Genomic DNA, 22369 nt, shown 5'->3' with positions numbered 1-22369 from the left:
TTGCCAATCAGATCCATTTCCCTCCTGGGTGGTAAAAGCAGCTCGGGAGGTGACGTGTGGGTGGGTCCAAGTGTTGGTGAATGCATCTTTGAAGGAGGGAATGTTTCTGGCAGCCTTTAAAGAGGTGCTGGTTCGCCCCCTCCTCAAGAAACCATCAGTGGACCCTACCATTCTGGACAATTTTCATCCAGTCTCCCACCTTCCCTTTCTAGGGAAGGTGGTTGAGAAAGTGGTGGCATTGCAGCTCCAGAGGGTCCTGGATAAAATGGATTATCTGGACCCCTTTCAGTCAGGATTTAGGCCCAGATATGGGACAGAAACAGCCTTGGTCGCACTTATGGATGACCTCTGGCAGGAATGGGATGGAGGCAGTGCATCCATCCTTGCTCTTCTTGACCTCTCAGCGGCTTTCGATAACATCGACCATGGTATCTTTTTGAGTCGGCTCAGGGAGTTGGGGGTGGGCAGTGTAGTTTTGCGCTGGTTCACCTCCTTCCTCCAGGGCCTGTCCCAGTCGGTGTTGAGCAAGAGATCCATCCTGCGGCCCCTCCGTTGTGGGGTCCCGCAGGGTTCAGTACTCTCCCCGCTCCTTTTTAACATCTACACGAAACCGCTGGGTGAGATCATCCATCACCACGGGATGAGGTACCACCAGCACGTCTATCTATCTATCTATCTATCTATCTATCTATCTATCTATCTATCTATCTATCTATCTATCTATCAATCATCTAATTTATCCCTGCCCATCTCCTCCCATTGGAGGCCTCTGGGCGGTTTACAACAATCGATTAAAACCATCAGAATAATACAAAAAGTAAAATACAGTAAAAAATACTATAAATAGAAATAAAAAATAAAGAATAAAAAATCCAAGCGGTGATGATACCCAATTATACATCTCCATCCTGAGTGACGTAACGGAGGCTCTGGCCACCCTTTCTCGGTGCCTGGAGGCTGTGGGGATCTGGATGGGGAACAACAGGCTTCAGCTGAACCCTGTGCAACCCTAACTCGGAGTGGCTGCGAGTTAGGGGCTCCCGGGTATTCGGGGACATACTATATTTGGTTTTGGATGGGGTTGCACTGCCCCAGACAGACCTGGTGGAGAACCTGGGGGTTCTCCTGGACTTACGGCTCCTGCTCAAAAAGCAGGTGGCAGCCATGGCCAGAGGAGCCTTTGTACAACTTCGTACTGTGCGCCAGCTCCGCCCCTTCCTGGATTGGGAGTCCCTTTGAACGGTCACTCATGCCCTGGTCACCTCCTGCATAGACTACTATAATGCACTCTATATGGGCTACCCTTGAAGAGTATCTGGAAGCTGCAGCTGGCCCAGAATGTGGCTGCGTGGTCAGTCTTGGGAGCCCCAAGGAGGGCACATAAAACACCATTGCTGTACCAGCTGCATTGCATGCCAGTTTGCTCCCGGGTCCAATTCAAGGTGTTGGTTATCACCTTTAAAGCCCTACATGGCATGGGTCCAGGTTACCTGAGGAACTGCCTCACCCCGATCACATCGACCCAGCCCACTCGGTCAGGCAGAGGAGGCATGCTATGGACCCTGTCCATGAAGGATTGCCGAATGGCAGGGTCAAGGAGGAGGCCCTTCTCTGCCGTGGTACCCACCCTGTGGAACATCTTACCCCCGGAGGTAAGATAGGCCCCACTCTCCTGGCCTTCCAGAAGGGGGTGAAAACATGGCTATGCCACCTCACTTGGGATGGGAGGGGGGATAGCTGTTCTTGGGGGTGGCTGGTACAGTGATTGTGCCAAGTACAAAATCTGATTCCCATCCTGAATTTCACATTTTATATCTGATATTTTTATATTTTTATTGCTATTTAAGTATATTTATACAGTATTGATTTTATATTGTATTGTTTTTTACTGACTGTTATTTTATTTGTAAGCCGCCCAGAGTCATCGTGTATGAGATGGGCGGCAGAGAAATTTAATAAATAAATTTAATAAATAAAAGTTGATAAAGTGGTGACACTCCCATTTTGGCCAGATATAGGAATAGCAACTTTCGATGGCAAGGAGATATCTCTGCTTTTTCCTTCCCTCATCTCACTCATTTATATCCAACCTGCCCATTTAATAGTGCTGTAACATCTTCTGGAAGACATCAGTAACAAAGAACCCTTACATACAGATAGTTGATTCCCTATGTATTGATTTCAGGTGTAATTTTTAAACACAAAATAGGAAGAAAGGAGACACTATAGAACCAAAATAGGTCTCTTAGCAAGAAGCTTGTGGGGATGAAACAGTTTTAATAAGGCAAAAGTTAATGATACACTGAAGAAGAAGAAAAAATATGTTCATGGAAAACCCTGAGGCACAGACTAACCAATTACATTTTAATCTAGCTTATGTGAACTCAGCCAGTGTGGTTATGGTTCATTGTGTTGTGTGAACCCAGAAAATTTGGTTAACTTAAGGGGTTAACCACTTTAAAGTATGCCTGAGTTAACCACAGGTAAGAGTTAAGAGTATTTGTAAATTCAGCTGGTATTAACAAGCAAAGGAAATTATACCTATACATTGATAAGTACAATCAAGGAGTGCATCACATACTATGGGGGTGGATCATCCTCATTTCCCTTAGATTTTCTGTAGAACTAAGCATTTCCTCTTCATTTGCCATCAAATTGTGGAAACTTCTGAAAATTTCTAAGTATTAGTTAGAATTGTAAAAAAAGTTACAAAAAAAGTTACAATTACAAAAAAAAAATCCCCTTTTCTATTTTTATTCTAATAATTTATTATTAAATTTTATAAATTTATATAAATTTAATAAATTTATTAATTAAATAATATTTATTACTGAATATAATAAATAATAAATATAAATTTTGTAATAATAAATATATAATGAATTTTATAATAACCATAAACAGTACAATAAAAATGTTACAAAGGGACACAAGACCAACAATTCATGAAGCCAAACTCTAAATTAATAAGATTACTGGAATGATATAAATACTCTAGTCTGATGGATCTTTAGTTTATAAAATATAGTAATGGATGTGGGGAATTTAAGATGGCTATAAGTAGAAATAAGAGGAGAACGAGGAGGCACTAAGGCTTTAGCTAAAATCCATTTTGCCTGAATTTTAAAATTAGCATTGCAAAAAGGATTGTCATCGGCATTAAACCTTTTAACAGTGTCTAGTAAGAATCAGGAGTTTTTAATATCCCTGCAGTATTCTTCTGGGGCCTCTGTTTCAACCCAGATTTAGGTTTCCATGTCTGCTATAGCCGTATGATATTTCCTAAGTGAAAAGTCTCATAATAAAAAGATAAATATGGAATTCCAAACCCACCCTGACATGTTTTTAGATATAACACTTTTTTTACAAAGCCTTGATCTTTTCTCAGTGAGTATAAAGTTAAGTCTTCCTGCGCCTTAACCACTACACCAAACTGAGTCTCAATTTAGGGAGTGACTGTGATTCTTCTAAGCCATGATATTTTGATATCCCATTTCCTGATTTCATTTTCATAGGTTTTATTAGAAGGGCAAAGTTCAATTTACCAAGCTGAGATACTTTATTTGAAATAGTGACTCCCAAATATTGTTATTTTTTGGTGATTTTTGGAATACCAAGGAGTTTTAAAAGTTTATGCTGAGGTTTTGGCTCAACTCTAGAACATAACAATTGGGATTTCAAGAAGTTTATTTTGAAAAGCCTGCCACAGTCTCAAATTTTGCCAGTTCCTCTTGTAACTTAGGAACTGCATGAATAGGGTCTACTAATATTAGGCTTATGTCATCTGTATAGAGATGGATCTTATGTTCATTTTGTTGATGAAGAGGCCTCTGATAGCTTGTTACATCTAATAGCTTGAGCTAGAAGTTTAATGGCAAGCTCAAATAACAAGGGAGATAGTGGGCATCCCTACTTTGTGCCTCTAGTGATGGCAAATGCTTCTGAATTCCAGAGATTTGTTTGGATTGTTGCAGAGGATTTACCGTATATTTGTTTAAGAATGGTAATGAATCCAGTTCCATTTGAAGATGTTCCACCAATATAATAATGTATGGCCATTCCAGCCAGTTAAAGACCTTAAAAATATCTAAGGTAAGAATTGCTAAGGGAATTTCAGTGTGTCTGCTATAATGCAGACAATTCAGAATGTAGCAAATTGTATCTGCAATCTGTCTGCTTTTTAATAAATCGGGCTTGGTCAGCATTTATGTTGTACCTTGTGAAGGAATTTAGTCTTTTTGCCAAACAAGCTGTATAAATCTTTAAATCTTGATTAAGCAAAACTGTAGGATGACAAGATTCTACCAGTTCTTTATCTTTATTTGACTTAAGAAGCAGGGTCAGTCTAGAGTGTGTCTTAATGATTCTGGAATTGAACTCCTCCTTAAGATAGAGTTTAATCATTTACTAAATTTATATGCCACTTGACTCCCCACAACTCTAATTAGAAAGAGTCACTATTTCTAGAATTAAGATATCTCCCAGTTTCTTGTGTAAGCCATCTGAGCCAGGCAATTTATGACTCCTCAAATTTGAGATGACTTCATTTAGCTCTTCTTTTGTGAAAGGGGAGTTTAACTCTTCCCTATGATTGTCTTGAAGTATTAAGATGTGACAGCCACTCAAATAATTTTCTTATTATTCATGGGGTCTCCAGTATATAAAGTACAATAAAAATGAACAAAAGGATTATAGAGAGCCAATTTGGTGTAGTAGTTAAGGTGCTGGCCTAGAAACCAGGAGACTGTGAGGCCTCCCTTAAGCATGAAAGCAGCTGAGTGACTTTGGGCCAGACATACTCTCTCAGCCCAACCCACCTCACAGGATGTTTTTGTGGAGAAAATACTTTTGTGGAGTATTACTTATGTTCTCTGCCTTGAGTTGAGAGAGAGAGAGAGAGAGATCTAATACAGTAATAATAATTTCTTGCTTACTAGTTATTCTAGTGCTGCTAGCATCTCTAATCAGATGTATGGCTCTACTTTTTACTTTTTCTTTTTCCCATTAATTTTGAGCTTTTGTTCCCATGTTATAAACTTTCTGTTTAGCCTAGACTAAATTCTCCGTTTTTTTAAAATGTATGGTAAGGTCAGAATAGTTCATCTTCAATTTTACAGACGAGGTATTGGATAATAATGCAGTTGTATATCTATAAGCAAATGAACAAGCGTAGTTTGAAGTTCAAGGTATAATCTAAGGTTTAGGTGAGATTTTTGAAATATGGGTAATTAAGGTACAGAGAAGTCAATGGCTTCTTTGAAACAACGCTTTCACAGATATTTCTCTAGTCCCTAACTGCTGTCAGGCAGATGCCTTTATTGCATATATGAAACATAGCCAAATTTCAGTGGTATATTTTAAGTTGTTTTTTGAGTTGTTTTTTTGAGTGGGTTAAGGGTAACGGTGGCAAAGTATGTGAACCTCTAGGATTATCAGTTCGTTTGAAGGGGAAATTAGTGTCAGGTGTTTTAACCAATGGGATGATAATTAGGTGTGAGTGTGGGAGGTCCAGCCTTATTTAAAGAACAGAATTCTGGATATTCACTATCAAAGCATGATCTTCGCAACACAGGTATATGGAAGTGTGTCATGGCTCAAGCAAAAGAGATTTCTGAAGACCTCCCAAAAACAGTTGTTGATGCTCACCAGGCTGGAAAAGTCACAAAACTATTTCCAAAGTTTTTGGACTCTACCCATCCACTGTCAGGCAGATTGGGTAATAAAGGGAATTCAACACCATTGTAGCCTTCCCCAGGAGTGGTCGACTAACCGAGATCATACCAAGAGCAAGGCATGTAATACTCTGGGAAGGCTCGAAGAACCCCAGGGTAATGTCTAAGGAAGACCTCTTTTGCATTGGCAAATGTCAGTGTTCATGAAACCACCATCAGAAGAAGACTATAACACCAATGGTGTGCATGGGAGGGTTGCAAGGCGAAACCCACTGCTCTCCAAAGAGGACATGTGTCCATGTGTTGTGAGATTAAGGAGTTAAAGGTTTAGAGATTAAGGATTAAGGATTAACAAAACACGATGGGAACTCCTTAATCTCCTTAATCTCACAACACATGGACAGACTCAACCATAGTTTCAACTGGGAAACAGTGAGCATCCTAAACCAAGCCAAATCCAAAAACGCCAGAGAATTCATCTGATTCATCTGGGGTTAATCCTAGTGATGATTTTTGCATATCTTTTGAATGGTACACTCAGACAAAGCAGCCATCCACAGACACATAGAGATAAACAACATTTGCATACCATTCAAAAGAGACAATAGAAAAGCCCAAAGACCAGTACACTCCCTTGTCAGCAGATATGCAAAACCCAGATATGCAATCAACACCCAGATATGCAAAAATCATCACTATGTCAAAATGTCAAAACAAATCCCTTGCTCCCTTAAATGTCAAAACAAATCCCTTGCTCCCTTAAATGTCAAAACAAATCCCTTGCTCCCTTACTTTGTCCATTATAAATGGGCTGATAGTCAGTGCTGAGTTTTACCTACCTCCCAATCTACAGAAAATCAGCAAAGAGGATGATTTCTATTTTTTAAGTTTTTAAATTCCCATAATGAATAACAGAAGTAACAGGCATGCTTTTTACAACCTGCTTGAACAAACAGCGAGAGCCTAGAAAAAAGCAACAGCAGGGTAGTTCACTTTGACTAGCTCATGAGTGACAAAACAATCATGAAAAAAGATTTCTCTGATTATTGGCTTGTGACATTTTCTTTATGTATATGCACAAGGCACACTGTTTTGGAAACCTGCCTACAAAGCTCGACAAATATAGCAGCATAGTTTGAACCTGAAAAGCTCAGCAATTTAAGAAAGCTATTTGTGATGCACATACCTGGTGCTTATTTTTCTGTTTGGAAATCTGCCTGGATGAGAAAGCAAAACACAAGAGAACTGACTTGGACAACAACTTTATATTATTACCCATGAATTCTAACTTCCAAAACTGATTTATCAGACAGGCAACTATAGGTGCAACTCAATTATCCTCACCCCCTCTACTAATTTTGGCAATAGCAGCAGGGGTTGGGGCGATTTGAAAAAGTATGGAATGGAACACCTAAGCTTGGGATAGACCTCCAGAGCATAGGATGTTTTATTCAGACTTGAAACACTTGAAAAGCTTTGCGGAAGGAAAGGTTTGGAAACACCTTCCATACCCTGCTTGGTGTCTTATTTCAGTGTGGAGTGGCTTAATCTGGTATTTCCTAAAGTCTAAAGTTAAGTGTTGATCCCATTTGTGTTTGTTGTTGTTTTATGCATATAATAATTTCATCTCTATCTGATATAAAAAGGGAAATTCAATTTCAAGATTTTCTAGGATAAAGTTGGTTTGATGCCCTTCCAACCATTTGAACCATCATTTGAACTACCCTTCCAAATATTTTAGATGTATGCACAGAATGGAAATAAAGTAAAAAGACTGAAGGGTTCTGATTTTGTGTGCACATAACTACCAAATGACTGAAAGACGAAAAAACTGTAACAACTTCTTTCAAACAAGTCTAAAAGACATCTTCTCGCTTGCTGAAAAGAAAATACAGAAAACCTTTTAACAAGTTTTAAGTACAGAACACTAAACACTCACTTGGACATTTCATTGGGATAATGGGAGAGACAGTGCAAAATATTTAAATTCCAAATTCCTGTTTAACTGTGGAATCAATAATTATATTTCCTGTATCTCATTATTGACCAACCTCACTGTTTCTTCTGTGAGTTTAATACTATCATTTAATTCTGATTGAACATCCTCCTAAGATTAACCTTGAAGACATTGTACAAAACTAATCTTGTTTTGGTGAATTGTATAGATGGGTTTCAGTAGTATTCTTGAAAACCTCTACTTTCATGTTGTTAGGACATTTTTCAGCTCTTGCCTGGATTCTTCTTGAGCATTTCTTCATTAAGTTATGGAACCAATGACTTTCATATTCAGATTTATTCAAGCAGTAATCTTGACATTTGAGTTAGCTTTTAGAACCATTTTGCATTTATAGTAATATATATTCTGTATTTCCTCAGTCCCTACTGAATTTGTTTTAATCTGTTCTGGATGCAAATTTCCAACAGCCTTGTCTCGCTTCTCCTCTAGTTCTTTTTTCCCTCTCCCCTTTGTGGACTATGTTTGATCAGGTGTGGCAGGAATATCCTTTCTCAAGCTGCGCCCTTTATATTAGTCAATATACTCTCCTCTCCCTCCCATTTCTTCCATCTCTTCTGAGCTTTATCAGTTGACTTATAATTCTACAATTCTCATTGGAATCTAATACAGTTTGTTCATTATTTAAACAAAATCTGTTTAATGAGCAATGTAAATGTTAGACATGTTGCAGCAGAATACCTTTTTCTCCTTAGAGACATTGCTTATTTAACTGTTTAGGAATTATGTATGGGATGCCCTGGTTGAGACAGAAGGGTGTTTACCTTTAGCCCTGAGGAACTGCAGTGAGTATTTCAGTTCACCCATTGATTTATTCCTTGACTTTTGGAAGTTTCTATCTTGGCTTTAGTTCCTCTATATGGACTAGTAGATTTTTTAAAAATATGCTGTTGGTATACATCTTTGTCTTACTCCTGCTTCTTTTAATTATATATATTTACAGAGCTTTTTAATATTATTTTTTTCTCAAGATTTTACACCTGTTTTGAATATCTCTCAGGGGCTACTTGCGTTATACTTGCAAATAAGTTCACAAATGTTCTTCCTGCTTGCTGATAGATATAAATAAAAGCATCTTTGAAACAAAAATATCTGATTTATAAATCATGCATTAAAAATTAAGTTTTTAAAATCCTTAGGATTGTTTTTTAAAATGTAGTATCAAAGGAACAGATTAAAAACATCTTGACTGTGCGTTAAAAAAAAGCCTTTCATTGCTAGTTTTCTTTCACAGATTTTAACTGACAAAAGACAGGACAGACAAAAATCTTATTGCTGAAATTGGCGCTTACTTAAAACAAACGGGTTTAACTCATGCAACTGTAAAAACTGCAGCTAAGGCTGAGGATATATTCCATTCAGGAGCAGCTCCCAGGTTATTTTCTCATGAGGCAACTACAGTCTCTGCAACAATTTCAGATAGTTAAATAGAAATTGTGTCACATATTTTCCTATAGCTTGGTCCCAGGGAAAGGAGAAGGTAGATGGAAGGGAGAAGAACTGTTTCCAAGGTCAGGCCACACTCAGAGTATAGACAGCCTGGTAACTTTTTAAGGCAGAGCTATGTGTTGTGTTCTTTTACAAGATTGTAGAAGATTCTAATTAAAAGAAAAAAATCAATTTTGGGAAAGCAGCATTTCTTAATCTTTTTCCACACAGCTATTAAGTTTCTAACTTTAATATTTAATGAAAGAAGCAATTAAATTTATGATTGTTTCATAGATTTATAATCTGTTATTAGCTATTAAAAATTGATGGTCTTTTAAAAAGATTTTCAAAAATTTGGCTATTCCCTCAGGGAATAGGATGGGCTATATGGTTGTAGGATGTAAGTTTTTTTCTGAAGATCTCAGCTGTGTTAATACTGTTGTGGTTTTTGCATTTTTGGGTTTGATTGTTGTAGTTTTAATTATTGTTAGCTGTCAGAGTTGTGGATGGAGGGCAATATACATTATTTAAATAATTAAATTGTATATCAGTTATTCCTTTTAAATACTTTTTGAACATCTACAAACATAGTGCAGGTTATATTTAACTGATAAAGCCAATCTTTTGAAAACTAATACTTTTGCTAGAATATTTGTTTCAGAATATTACACTGCCAATTCCTCTGATAGCTCTGATTAAATGATAAGTTATGGTTTTCTGTGTAATCCTAAACATATATGAAGAACAACATTACAAGAGAAGATTCAGTTTACTAGTTCTTGCTCCATTGACAAATAATGATTCTGGTTGGCCTTGGTATTGCATAAAACAGAATGGTATATACTGTTCAGTGAGAACATTGCTATGTAAAATTTGCTTGTTCCAAATCTAATTTTTCCATCTTGGAAACAAATATCCACTATGATAGTAAAAGATTCAGAGATACTGTGCAAGTTGAGAGATACTTAATATGGAGTCAGCTAAGAAAGAAATTGAACAATGCCTCAAAATAAATCTAATATCTTTAATGAAAGAATTATTTTATTTGGAGTGTAACTAATATGGTTATAGTTAGTCAGAATTGACTATATGATTAAAAACTGAAGATTTTATTTATTTCATATTTACTAGATTATGTTTTAAACTTAAACATTATTATAGTTTTTGTATTATGTTTTGTATTTTTAATGTTTTAAGTTTGTGTAGTGTGTGTGTGTGTGTGTGTGTATGTGGTGCCTTCGAGTCGGTCTTGACTCCTGACAACTGCCTGGAGAAATCCCTGCAGTTTTCTTAGGTTTTGGAAGTGGTTTGCCCTTTCCTGCTTCCTAGGTTTGAGAGAGAGTGACTGGCCAAAGGTCACCCAGCTGGTTTCATGCCTAAGATGGGACCAGAACTCACAGTGTCCCCGTTTCTAGCCTCATGCCTTCACCACTATGTTAAACAGGTTAAAAAATATGTATTTTTTAGATTATGGTATACGATTTTATAAGTGATAAACTATTAAAGGAGAGGGGAAGATACCAAAAGAAGCAAATGCTAAGTTTCTCTAAGTTAGGTTAGATTTTTCTCTAAGTTAGGTTAGATTTTTTTCCTTATAGTAAAGGTTTCCCTTGACGTAAAGTCCAGTCGTGTCCGACTCTAGGGGGCGGTGCTCATCTCCGTTTCAAAGCCTTGGAGCCGGCGTTGTCCATAGGACACTTCCGGGTCATGTGGCCAGCATGACTCACGGAACGCCGTTACCTTCCCGCCGAAGCGGTACCAATTAATCTACTCACATTTGCATGTTTTCGAACTGCTTGGTGTGCAGAAGCTGGGACGAGCAACGGGAGCTCACCCCGCTGCACGGTTTCGAACCGCCGACCTTCCGATCGACAGCTCAGCGGTTTAACCCGCAGCGCCACCGCGTCCCTTTTTTCCTTATAGTTAGATATTAAATTGCATAGAAAGAAGTATGGAGAAGAGAGATAATTGTTAGAAAGAGTGATTTGCAGTCATGATCATGAAGGAAGAGATCAGAGAATACATTACATAGCTACATTTTATTGAGTTTTGTGTCTCCAGGATCATATTCCAGGATGCTGAAGTAGTTGTCTGTTTAAATATAATTTTTCCAAATGTTAAATATAATCTTTCAGAGAGTAGACATTAAATATGTTATTTAATTTAGATAATTCATTCATCAGCAAAATCTGTTCTATAAAGAGTGAATTTCAGCTAAGACAGGGCATTGTTTCAGTACTTAAGTATTTCTGTTGTTTTCTTATGATCAGACCACTGGCCCCATCCAGTTATTTTGTTTAAATTTTTATATTATGGAGAGGCAAGTTGTAACTTTACAGAACCTTACATCAAGAGTTTTCACATTGTACATTAAAAAAATAGTTGATAGGTGACCTTGGATGTTTGAGCATTGCTAAGATTACAAATAGGTTTTCTGCTGGTTTCTGTTTTTTAGCAGAGGCATGAGGATTCTATGAACTGTCAAAAAGAATACATTATTTGTAATATTGTTACAATTAATATTGTTGTTATAAAATGTAACTTTGGAATGAACTTTATATATATATTTATTTATTTTACAGAATACATTTACAGTATCTATTTACATTTGCAATACAATGTAAGAGAAGAGATTCAAGTCTGTAATCATATCAAAAATGTTGATAAGGTTTTTGTAATTTGCTTTGCTTAAAGCGGGCATGTCCAACCTGCAGCCTTGGGCCGCATTCGGCCCTGAACAGCTAGTAATGCAGCCCCCCAAAATAGTAAAATTTTAACATTATTGCAAAATGAAATCATGTATGGAATCAAAAAGAAAATTTGTGCCAGAAATTGAAGATGAAAAATGGCCCACAGATTTAGCATTTTTGGTGGATTTGGCTGCTCATTTAAATGAGTTAAACATGCATCTTCAAGGTGAAAACCAACTATCACTGCAGTGTTTCAAATCATAACAGCGTTTGAAATTAAAGTATGACAATCTTAAGTTATGGAAAATAATTTTATACATTTTAATACGTTGACTAAATGCAGTCTTGTGAACAGTGAGAAATATGCAGCCTTGCTTTTTGGTTTGATACAGGAATTTGAGAACAGGTTTCAAGATTTCTGGAAAAATCATCAATATTTTGGTATATTTTCAACTCCATTTTCAGTCAACATAACTACATTACCTCCAAAATTTCAAATGGAACGCATAGAGTTGCAATCAGACATTCAAGTCAAAGAAAAATTTGATCATGTCTCTCTACTGGACTTTTATAAGACTTATCTTCCCAGAGAAAAATATCCCTCACTTCACAATCACACCTTATTCATGACATTGCTTTTTGGCAGCACATACATTTGTGAGCAACTATTTTCAAGGATGAAGCACACAAAGAGTAAAATTACAATTAAAATTTCTGACGAGCACTTTGAGAACTCATTGAGAATTGCAACCACTTTCATCGAACCAGACATTGATGCATTAGTTTCAGAAAAACAAGGTCAAATATCTCACTAGTTTTATGTTGCCCTCTTTTTTTAAAATGTTATAATAAAAATATAAAAAATAAATGAAGTTTTATTCCTTATATACATTAACTATATTATATATTTTATGTGTGGCCCAAGACAATTCCTCTTCACTCAGTGTGGCCCAGGGAAGCCAAAAGGTTGGACACCCATGACTTAAAGCATAATATATTTTGTAGATCAAACTTTTGATGCAGTCGAAATGGACAAACCTCTTATTTTGTGAAGTATAATAACTGTCACCTATTGAATGTATGACAAATTATTAAATACTACAGTCTGTTGACACTAACCATCAATAGTTGGGTTTGGCTTATTTCAGAAATATATGTGTGTCTCCATGGGCATGGCATGCATATTCACTGATTCAATGTAGTTTATACATCGTAACGTTTCACATGCCATGGTGCTGACGCGCGTTTCTGTTTAGGAGGGAGCTGCTGTGAGACCTTGCTCTGTATGTGAAATCAGTACAATGGAATGTGTTTGGGTTATGTTATCTGTTCAAGGCCTTTTCCCGCAGACCATCAGAAAGCGTTAGGAGCACCTGGGATTGTGAACTTGAGAAGATTCTACGGGGGGAGGGATTTCATTTGCACTGAGGGTTTTTAGTTTGAATTTGGCGTGCTTTCATCATTCTCAGCTTTCTCTGTGATCCTGCATACTATCCTTTAATAAATCAGATATCTTTGAATTCCTACTCATGAGTCTGATGGTGTTTTAGAATAGGCAACCATTACAGTTTGGAGCATCTGTAGAATTATATTACTTAGTGAAACAGTATTTTTATCCTTTATTGTTAGGAATATGCAAAATTTGTCAAACTGATCCAGAGAAATCCAGAACATTCCATTTCCCTCCAGATCTCACCAAACCTGTTCTTATATAGGTTCATTCTGGGAGAGAAGGGCAGTTTGGTAGTTTCCAAAAGTAAATCCTCCAAACTGGGAGTGGATTGTTTGGGACATAACATTTGGTACAAACAGGCCTGATTTGAGGCCAGAACATCTAAGCTGGTATGGATGGTTTACTTCTGAAAACTGATGAAGAACAGCATGGTTCAGCCTTCCAGAATGGTATGGTCTAGAGAGAAACAGAATGTTTTGGAAGTCTTCAGACTAATCCCTGCATTGCATTGACAAATTTTGCACAACCCTAAAAATATTGGATAAAAACACTGAATTTCACTAACGTGCAGAATGGTCTATTCCCAGAATTATGAATTTGGCATTAATATTTTAATGCAATTTTAAATTTCTAATCTTTCAAATGCAAAAGGTGTTGTTCGTTGGTAAGAGAAATCTTTTGGTAGTGTTGACAAAACTATATTTAAATCAAAAAAGGATGAAAGTTATTTTTGCTTTCACCTATGTTATTGTCACTGAAAAAGAATGACCTCAGTGTGTTATTGAAAACATTTGACTAAATAAGGAATTTATTTGATGGTAAACTGATAGCTGGAACATCCAATGCTATTGAAGAAAAATAGTTCATTGATTAATCTTTTAAGGCCTCTTTGAAAATAAACTTCTTGACAATGTTTGTCTCCAAATTTTGAAACAGTGTATAAAATGAGTATTAAAAATTAAGACTATAAGCATACTAATTTTGTTTGTAACATTCTATTTGTGCAAGTCAGTGTTTTCTACAGTTGCTATTTTTTTTTGGTGAAACGACATGAGAGTGCCCGTCTAAAAAATAAATTACGCAAAGGAAAGTGTGCTCATCTTTGCCACTGAAAATATGTCAAATTAAACTGTTTTAATTAAACTACTTTATAACATTGTATTGTGTTATTATTTTATTTGATACAGATTAAAATTTAGTTATAAAAAGTAAGAAGTAAATTTCTTTTTTGCATAACCATAGACCCAAGCAATTTTTAGTTATATTGATGAGCAGGGCAAGGATTTCTATGACCTAAAAATGTTAGAAATATGCAAGCATTTATGACCTTAAAACCATTTAAATATGACCAATTAAACCAAAAACATGACTTTTAAAGCAAAAATATGACTTTACAATTTTTCTGAAATTAGCACCCAATTTTTAAAAATCTGTGCTTACACACACACGGATGCACACAGAGACACACAAATTAAAAGGTTTATTCTTCTTCACTTCCAGTGCAGAAGTGCTAGTACTGAAGGAAGCAAATAAATATTTTGAGAGTAAAATGGTCATCCCTGGATTAGTTTTCATTAACAGCAGAATTGCATTGGATGACCATGTACATCTTGAGGTTATCAAACGCAAAACTCCTTCTGTTGTCCAGCAGTTGTTGTTTATTCGTTTAGTCGCTTCTGACTCTTCGTGACTTCATGGACCAGCCCACGCCAGAGCTTCCTGTCGGTCGTCAACACCCCCAGCTCCCCCAGGGACGAGTCCGTCACCTCTAGAATATCATCCATCCACCTTGCCCTTGGTTGGCCCCTCTTCCTTTTGTCCTCCACTCTCCCTAGCATCATCATCTTCTCCAGGGTGTCCTGTCTTCTCATTATGTGGCCAAAGTATTTCAGTTTTGCCTTTAATATCGTTCCCTCAAGTGAGCAGTCTGGCTTTATTTCCTGGAGTATGGACTGGTTTGATCTTCTTGCAGTCCAAGGCACTCTCAGAATTTTCCTCCAACACCACAGTTCAAAAGCATCTATCTTCCTTCTCTCAGCCTTCCTTACGGTCCAGCTCTCGCAGCCCTGTGTTACTACTGGGAACACCATTGCTTTAACTATGCGGACCTTTGTTGTCAGTGTGATGTCTCTGCTCTTAACTATTTTATCAAGATTTGTCATTGCTCTTCTCCCAAGGATTAAGCGTCTTCTGATGTCCTGGCTGCAGTCAGCATCTGCAGTAATCTTCGCACCTAGAAATACAAAGTCTTTCACTGCTTCTACATTTTCTCCCTCTATTTGCCATTTATCAAAGCTGGTTGCCATAATCTTGGTTTGTTTGAGGTTTAGCTGCAAGCCAGCTTTTGCACTTCCTTCTTTCACCTTCATCATAAGGCTCCTCAGTTCCTCTTCACTTTCAGCCATCAAAGTGGTGTCATCTGCATATCTGAGATTGTTAATGTTTCTTCCAGCGATTTGAACTCCAGCCTTGGATACCTCAAGCCCAGCATGTCACATGATGTGTTCTGCGTACAAGTTGAATAGGTAGGGTGAGAGTATACAGCCCTGCCGTACTCCTTTCCCAATCTTAAACCAGTCCGTTGTTCCGTGGTCTGTTCTTACTGTTGTTACTTGGTCGTTATACAGATTCTTCAGGAGGCATACAAGATGACTTGGTATCCCCATACCACTAAGAACTTGCCACAATTTGTTATGGTTCACACAGTCAAAGGCTTTAGAATAGTCAATAAAACAGAAATAGATGTTTTTCTGAAACTCCCTGGCTTTTTCCATTATCCAGCGGATATTGGCAATTTGGTCCTTAGTTCCTCTGCCTTTTCTAAACCCAGCTTGTACATCTGGCAATTCTCGCTCCATGAATTGCTGAAGTCTACCTTGCAGGATCTTGAGCATTACCTTACTGGCATGTGAAATGAGTGCCACTGTTCGATAGTTTGAACATTCTTTAGTGTTTCCCTTTTTTGGTATGGGGATATAAGTTGATTTTTTCCAATCTGATGGCCATTCTTGTGTTTTCCAAATTTGCTGGCATATAGCATGCATTACCTTGATAGCATCATCTTCCAAGATTTTGAACAGTTCAGCTGGGATGCCGTCATCTCCTGCTGCCTTGTTATTAGCAATGCTTCTTAAGGCCCATTCAACCTCACTCTTCAGGATGTCTGGCTCTAGCTCACTGACCACACTGTCAAAGCCGATATTGTTATCCTTCCTATACAGGTCTTCTGTATATTCTTGCCACGTTTTCTTGATCTCTTCTTCTTCTGTTAGGTCCTTGCCATCTTTGTTTTTGATCATACCCATTTTTGCCTGGAATTTACCTCCAATGGTTCTAATTTTCTGGAAGAGGTCTCTGGTCCTTCCTATTCTATTGTCTTCTTCCACTTCCACGCATTGTTTGTTTAAAAATAATTCCTTATCTCTTCTGGCTACCCTGTGGACTTTTGCATTTAATTGGGCATATCTCCCCCTATCACTGTTGTCGTTTGCTTTCCTTCTTTCTTGGGCTACTTCTAGTGTCTCAGCAGACAGCCATTTTGCCTTCTTGGTTTTCTCTTTCTTTGGGATGTATTTTGTTGCCGCCTCCTGAACAATGTTGCGAACTTCTGTCCATAGTTCTTCCGGGACCCTATCTACTAAGTCCAGTCCCTTAAATCTATTCTTCACCTCCACTGCATATTCCTTAGGAATATTAGTGAGCTCATATCTAGCTGATCTGTGGGTCTTCCCTAATCTCTTTAGTCTGATCCTAAATTGTGCAATAAGAATTTCGAGATCTGAACTACAGTCAGCTGCAGGTCTTGTTTTTACTGACTGTATAGATGTCCGCCACCTTTGGCTGCAAAGGATGTAGTCAATCTGATTTCGGTGTTGTCCATCTGGTGAAGTCCATGTATAAAGCCGTCTCTTAGGTTGTTGGAAGAGAGTGTTTGTTATGCAGAGTGAGTTGTCTTGGCAAAATTCTATCAGCCTATGTCCTGCTTCATTTTGTTCTCCCAGGCCATGCTTACCTGTAATTCCAGGTGTCATTTGACTGCCCACCTTAGCATTCCAGCAGTACGTTCTTGTATCTGGAGAAACTCTGTTCAATATCACAAGAGGTTATAGGAGCAAATTTGAAAAAAGCAAACTCATCTGGAGAAAATTCTGGCTGGAAGTCTTCAAATTTTGCTTCGAGTCCATTTCGAACGTTACTTATTTTGCAAAGTGTTGAATAACCCAGATTAGATTGCAGCACTCTTTGCGGTTTATCACTAATTTTTTCAGCCACTTTCCCCTTTGCTTGCTATAAATCACTCTGTTTATTTTACAATGTTCAGTGCATCACTAAGTTCCATTCCTACAGTTTCAAGGTGGGTGATTGCTCTTGATAATCCACTGAAGTTAGATCCTATATATGCTAACTTTCCAGCAAGGTTTCAGAAAAGGAATCTTGCAAAATCTTGATGGAAGAAGATTCACAACAGTCAAATTCTTTAATTATCTGCTGCAAGGAAGCATAATTTGTGAAATAATACATAGCCTCATCCAGCCAAGTCCCCCAATGTGTCATGACAGGTTGGGGATGGAGAGCCAAAGTAGCAGTAATTGCTTTGAATTTTTGTACTTGAAGTGGAGCTTAATGAATGTTTTTTTCCCATTCGAAATTATCTTATCTACATCAGGATAGTTGCTTTGAATCTCTTCGGTCATTCTGTATAAACCATGTGAAAGGCATGTCATATGGATCATTTTTGGATAAAGAAGTCCCATGGCTGCTTTAGTCATGTATGGAGGGGCATCTCTTATCCTTCTCTTTGTAAGAGAGATTTCCCCTTTTTACACCATCTGGCCAGAGTAGTTTCATCGAATTGTCAAAGAGCATAACAATAGTGGAATTATTTACTTTTTGTAGAGTTTCACATGTTAGAAGAAATACTTCACCAGGCTTGTCACATTTCAGAGTGCCAGTAATAACATTGGCTATATGTCTTCCATTTACATCACTCGTTTCATCTATTGAAATCCCTTATTGTTGTCAACAGCAGATCTTATCTTTTCTAACATAGCAGGCAGAGATGTAATTTTTCTTTACAGTTGATTCATTTGGAATCGGGTGACTGGTGTACTTCTCCAAAAAATGCCTGAGGTTACCACTACCTAATTTCCTTAAGGGGATATTTGAAGTAACCATCATTGTACAGAGATCCTTACAAAATTCTGACTGGGTATTTGATGAACCTGCAGTTGAAGAAGCTCTCTCGAAAAGGAGACATTGCCTGTTCTTAGTGAAGGTAAATCTTGCTAAACAACTCTTGTGTTTTGCGGTGTCATAATGTTGTTGAATATTAAAATGCTTTTGGGCCAATACCTTAACTTCATACAATTTACAAAACAAAATATCACCATCGCTACTGAAAATCTGCTCCCCAAATTCTTGAACAAGATGCTGTAATTTCCCACTAGCTGAAAATCTACTTTTAAGCATGTTGAAATCAGATTGCAGCTCTCATGTGACTCTACCACCTTGAACACACACACACCTGAGTTGGGGAGCAAATGAGAAAAAGAAAAAAAATAGGCAAATTCTCATTCTTTTTTTCAGGCCTGGTCAGGGGAGAAGCCTTTCCCTTTCCATCCTTCCTGCGCACACAGCCCTGAGTTGGGGAGCAAATAAGAAAAAGAAAACAAAACAGGCAAATTCTCACTTTTTTTTTCCAGGCCTGGTCAGGGGAGAAGCCTTTGTTCCCACCTTTCACTCTCTCTCTCTCTCTCTCTCTCTCTCTCACACACACGCACAGAAACCTCCCTGAGTTGGGGAGCGAATAAGAAAAAGGAAAAAAAAACCCAGGCAAATTCTCACTTCCTTTGCTGGCTCAAACTTGCTGGCTTATCAGGAGGGTTGCCAATGACGAAAATATGACGAAAATATGATTTTTGTTACAAAATTAAACAGAAATATAACATAACACCTTTAAAAAGTCAAAATATGACTTTTCAGGCAAAATGAAAAGCATCTAATTCTCACCAGATTACTCTAAAACATGTTTTAACTTACTTATAAATTCAAATAAAGGTTCCAGAAAAAAAATGACATGTCATAGAAATCCTCGCCCTATTGATGAGAAAGTCACACAAATTCTTTTATCTTTCTAAATGGTCATTGTATTGCAAAGTTTGAGAGCCCTTGCTCTACTTATCACTGGCCAGGATAATTGGTTCTCTAGCGTCATCTCCTAGGTACTAACTCTCAGGAAAGACTGAAACCAAAATATTTTTATTCATTTATTATTAAATTTATATGCCTCCTGACTCCCAGCAACTCTGGGTAATTTACAAATAGTTAGAAAAACATTAAAACAAGAAAACAACGTACAGAAAGAAAACAAAGATGGCAGAGATGACAAACCTAGAAAATAGAATGAATACTATAAATGATTAGACTCTTGTAATGACCTAGAAGGATATTATCATCTGAAGAAGCCAAACATATTTTTCCTCATTTACACTATATCACAGGTTTTGTTAATATTGAATAAGCAAGGAACTGCTAAGCACAAAAGACTTCGCTGGTGCTGCTGAGCAATGCCTCCAGCAGTGCCTTCCCAGCAACTGCAGGTGAATGCCAGGAACTTCCTGCATGGTACAGAAATGAAAAGAAGTCTTCCTTAATGGCTCTTAACATGGAGGCTAAGCTCACCTTCTACTCTATTCTCAAATCACATTAAAATGAAGGTGCAAATACAGTGGTGGATTTGAGGAAGGAGAGGTAAGCCAGTATATGAGTGTGTAGAGGGCAAAATTGTCCATGGCTTTTCCACCATTTTATCCTGAGGGTAGTGTCCATATAGTCCTTCCCAACAATTCCACCCCCCACACACACCTGAGAAAGGGGAACTTGGAGAGCAAAACTTCCTCTCCAACCACAAATAGAGGCAATATGTAAATGGAATGAATGTATCTTCTAGCTAGTTTTTGGCTGAAAAGCTGAGCAACAGGGGAAGATGCAAAACTTGCATACCTAAAAGGAAAATGGAAAGAATCCTCCATCATAATAGAGAGGAGTCTAAGAACCCACATTAATATTGTTCCTTATCTTCCACATCTCCTTTTTTCTTCCCCCTTCCTTTCCTCAATCCAAGAAGAGCAGGAAGAAAGGTAGCATGCTATAAGTGAGCCAGACCCAACGGAGAGTAGTAGAGATTGCCATGACTGGCAAACGCCTATACAGAGATTAATAGGAGAAATAGAGGGTGGTCAGGGAATATAATAGCAAATAGAAAAAGAGTCCCAGACTTAGGTAATTACAGAGCAAAGTCAGTACATTGGTCTTGCAGTGGCTGATCTCTAATTTCTGATTGTTGATTAATTCAACTTCAGTATTTGAGCAGTCACAGAAACAGTCCTTTATTTATTTAGCTTTTAAAATAACAGAACCCCCCCCAGATAATTGTAATGCAAATATATTCTCAAAGAAAAAAACACATAAAAAGTGTTGTAAAAAGTGAAAAACAGGAAAAAAAAAGTATAATATATCGTTATAACAACAGTTATAATTCTATATATACTTGTCTAATGTAAATATTGAGAGACAGCTTGGTGTCTAGGCCCACCTTAGGAACAAAGCCAGCTGAGTAACTTTGGCCAGTCACTTTCAGCCCTAGAAAGGAGGCAATGGCAAGCCACTTCTGAAAAACCTTGTCAAGAAAACTGCAGGGATTTGTCCTGGCAGTCTCTGAGAATTGGACACGATTGAATGGATAAAAAAAAAGTAAATATTCAAGCGTGTATATATTAATTTCTAATGCAATTACTGTATATAACTATCATTCTTTTTAACCTACTATATTTTGTATAAACTAGTACCATATTTCATTATACCTGTCCATACAGAGTCTATGTCTATAAGCAATTTGCTCATAACTGACAAGTGTAATCAGGTCTTCAATCCATTGAGTCTTCAATCCATTGACATTTATTTATTTATTATTTTCGATCCAGCCTTTATTATTTTTATAAATAACTTAAGATGGCAAACATACCTAATACTCCTTCTTCTTCCTCCTCCTCCTCCCCACAGCAACCACCCTGTGAGGTGGGCTGGGCTGAGAGAGAGGGCCTGGCCCAAGGTCACCCAGCAGACATTCATGCCTAAGGTGGGACTAGAACTCAGAGTCTCCTGATTTCTAGCCTGCTGCCTTAGCCACTAGACCAAACTGGCTCTTTATCCTTCCAGTGCCACAATATCAGTCTTTTGGCCATAGTAAGGACATGAAGAATCCATTTACAGTGTCCAGTTGTCAAATTCCATGTACTAGATATATAATTCAAGAGAATATTATCCTCTGAAAGTTTTAGCTTACTCACAGAAGCAATCCTGATAGCGAATGTTGTTCTATCTACCTGTTGCCACCACTAAGAGTAGAGCATTAATTTACTCCTTTGTGTGGAGTATTCAGGATATAGACCATGGTTCATAGCTGAGCATGAAGTACATCAGATCCAGTGGCTTCAAATCCTTAAGGAGAAAAGTATTCAGAAAGTATTCAGTACTATTACAAAGTACTGAAGAGTCAATTGCAAACCGTCCCCACAGAAAGGAAAAATAAGAGAAACCAGAGGACATTGTGAACACAAACAGAGTTTTCTGTGAAATGCTGAAGAGAAGAAAGCACATGTACAGGAAATGGGAGGAGGAAGACATAGCTGAACATAAATACAAGGTAGTCTCCAGAACAGGGTTTCTCAACCAGGGTTCAGTGGAACCCTAGGGTTCATGACGGGTCACTAGCGTTTCCCTGGGAGATCACTATTTATTTAAAAAATTAATTCAAATTTGGGCAACTTCACATTAAAAAGGTAAGTTTCATTCTTTTAGTTTACTTTTAATGCATATATACAGGCCTATACATGAAACAAATACAGTAATTTTGTAACCTCTGGCCTATATTTGAACCTGAATGTGCAGGGGTTCCCCAAGGCCTGAAAAATATTTCAAGGGTGCTCCAGGGTCAAAAGGTTGAGAAAGGCTGCTCCAGAAACTGTAGAAAATGTGTCTGGAAGGCGAACACTCAGAATGAGCTGTCTTGTGAGATATACCAAAAACAACAAAAAAGGATTACTTGAATATG

At 37.6% G+C, this 22369-nt stretch overlaps 1 protein-coding gene across 7 annotated transcripts in view; it reads left to right on the top strand.

Moving 5' to 3' along the window:
• The window catches only part of GBF1 (golgi brefeldin A resistant guanine nucleotide exchange factor 1), a 210712-nt gene that overhangs the window by 20046 nt on the left and 168297 nt on the right, over nucleotides 1-22369 (top strand). The gene's annotated exons all lie outside the window — the stretch shown is intronic.

This window comes from Candoia aspera, chromosome 6 (genome assembly GCF_035149785.1).
Source record: "Candoia aspera isolate rCanAsp1 chromosome 6, rCanAsp1.hap2, whole genome shotgun sequence".
In the NCBI taxonomy this organism is placed as follows: domain Eukaryota; kingdom Metazoa; phylum Chordata; class Lepidosauria; order Squamata; family Boidae; genus Candoia; species Candoia aspera.
The sequence above is the reverse complement of the archived record's forward strand: the minus strand, read 5'-3'. Positions and strand labels throughout refer to the sequence as shown.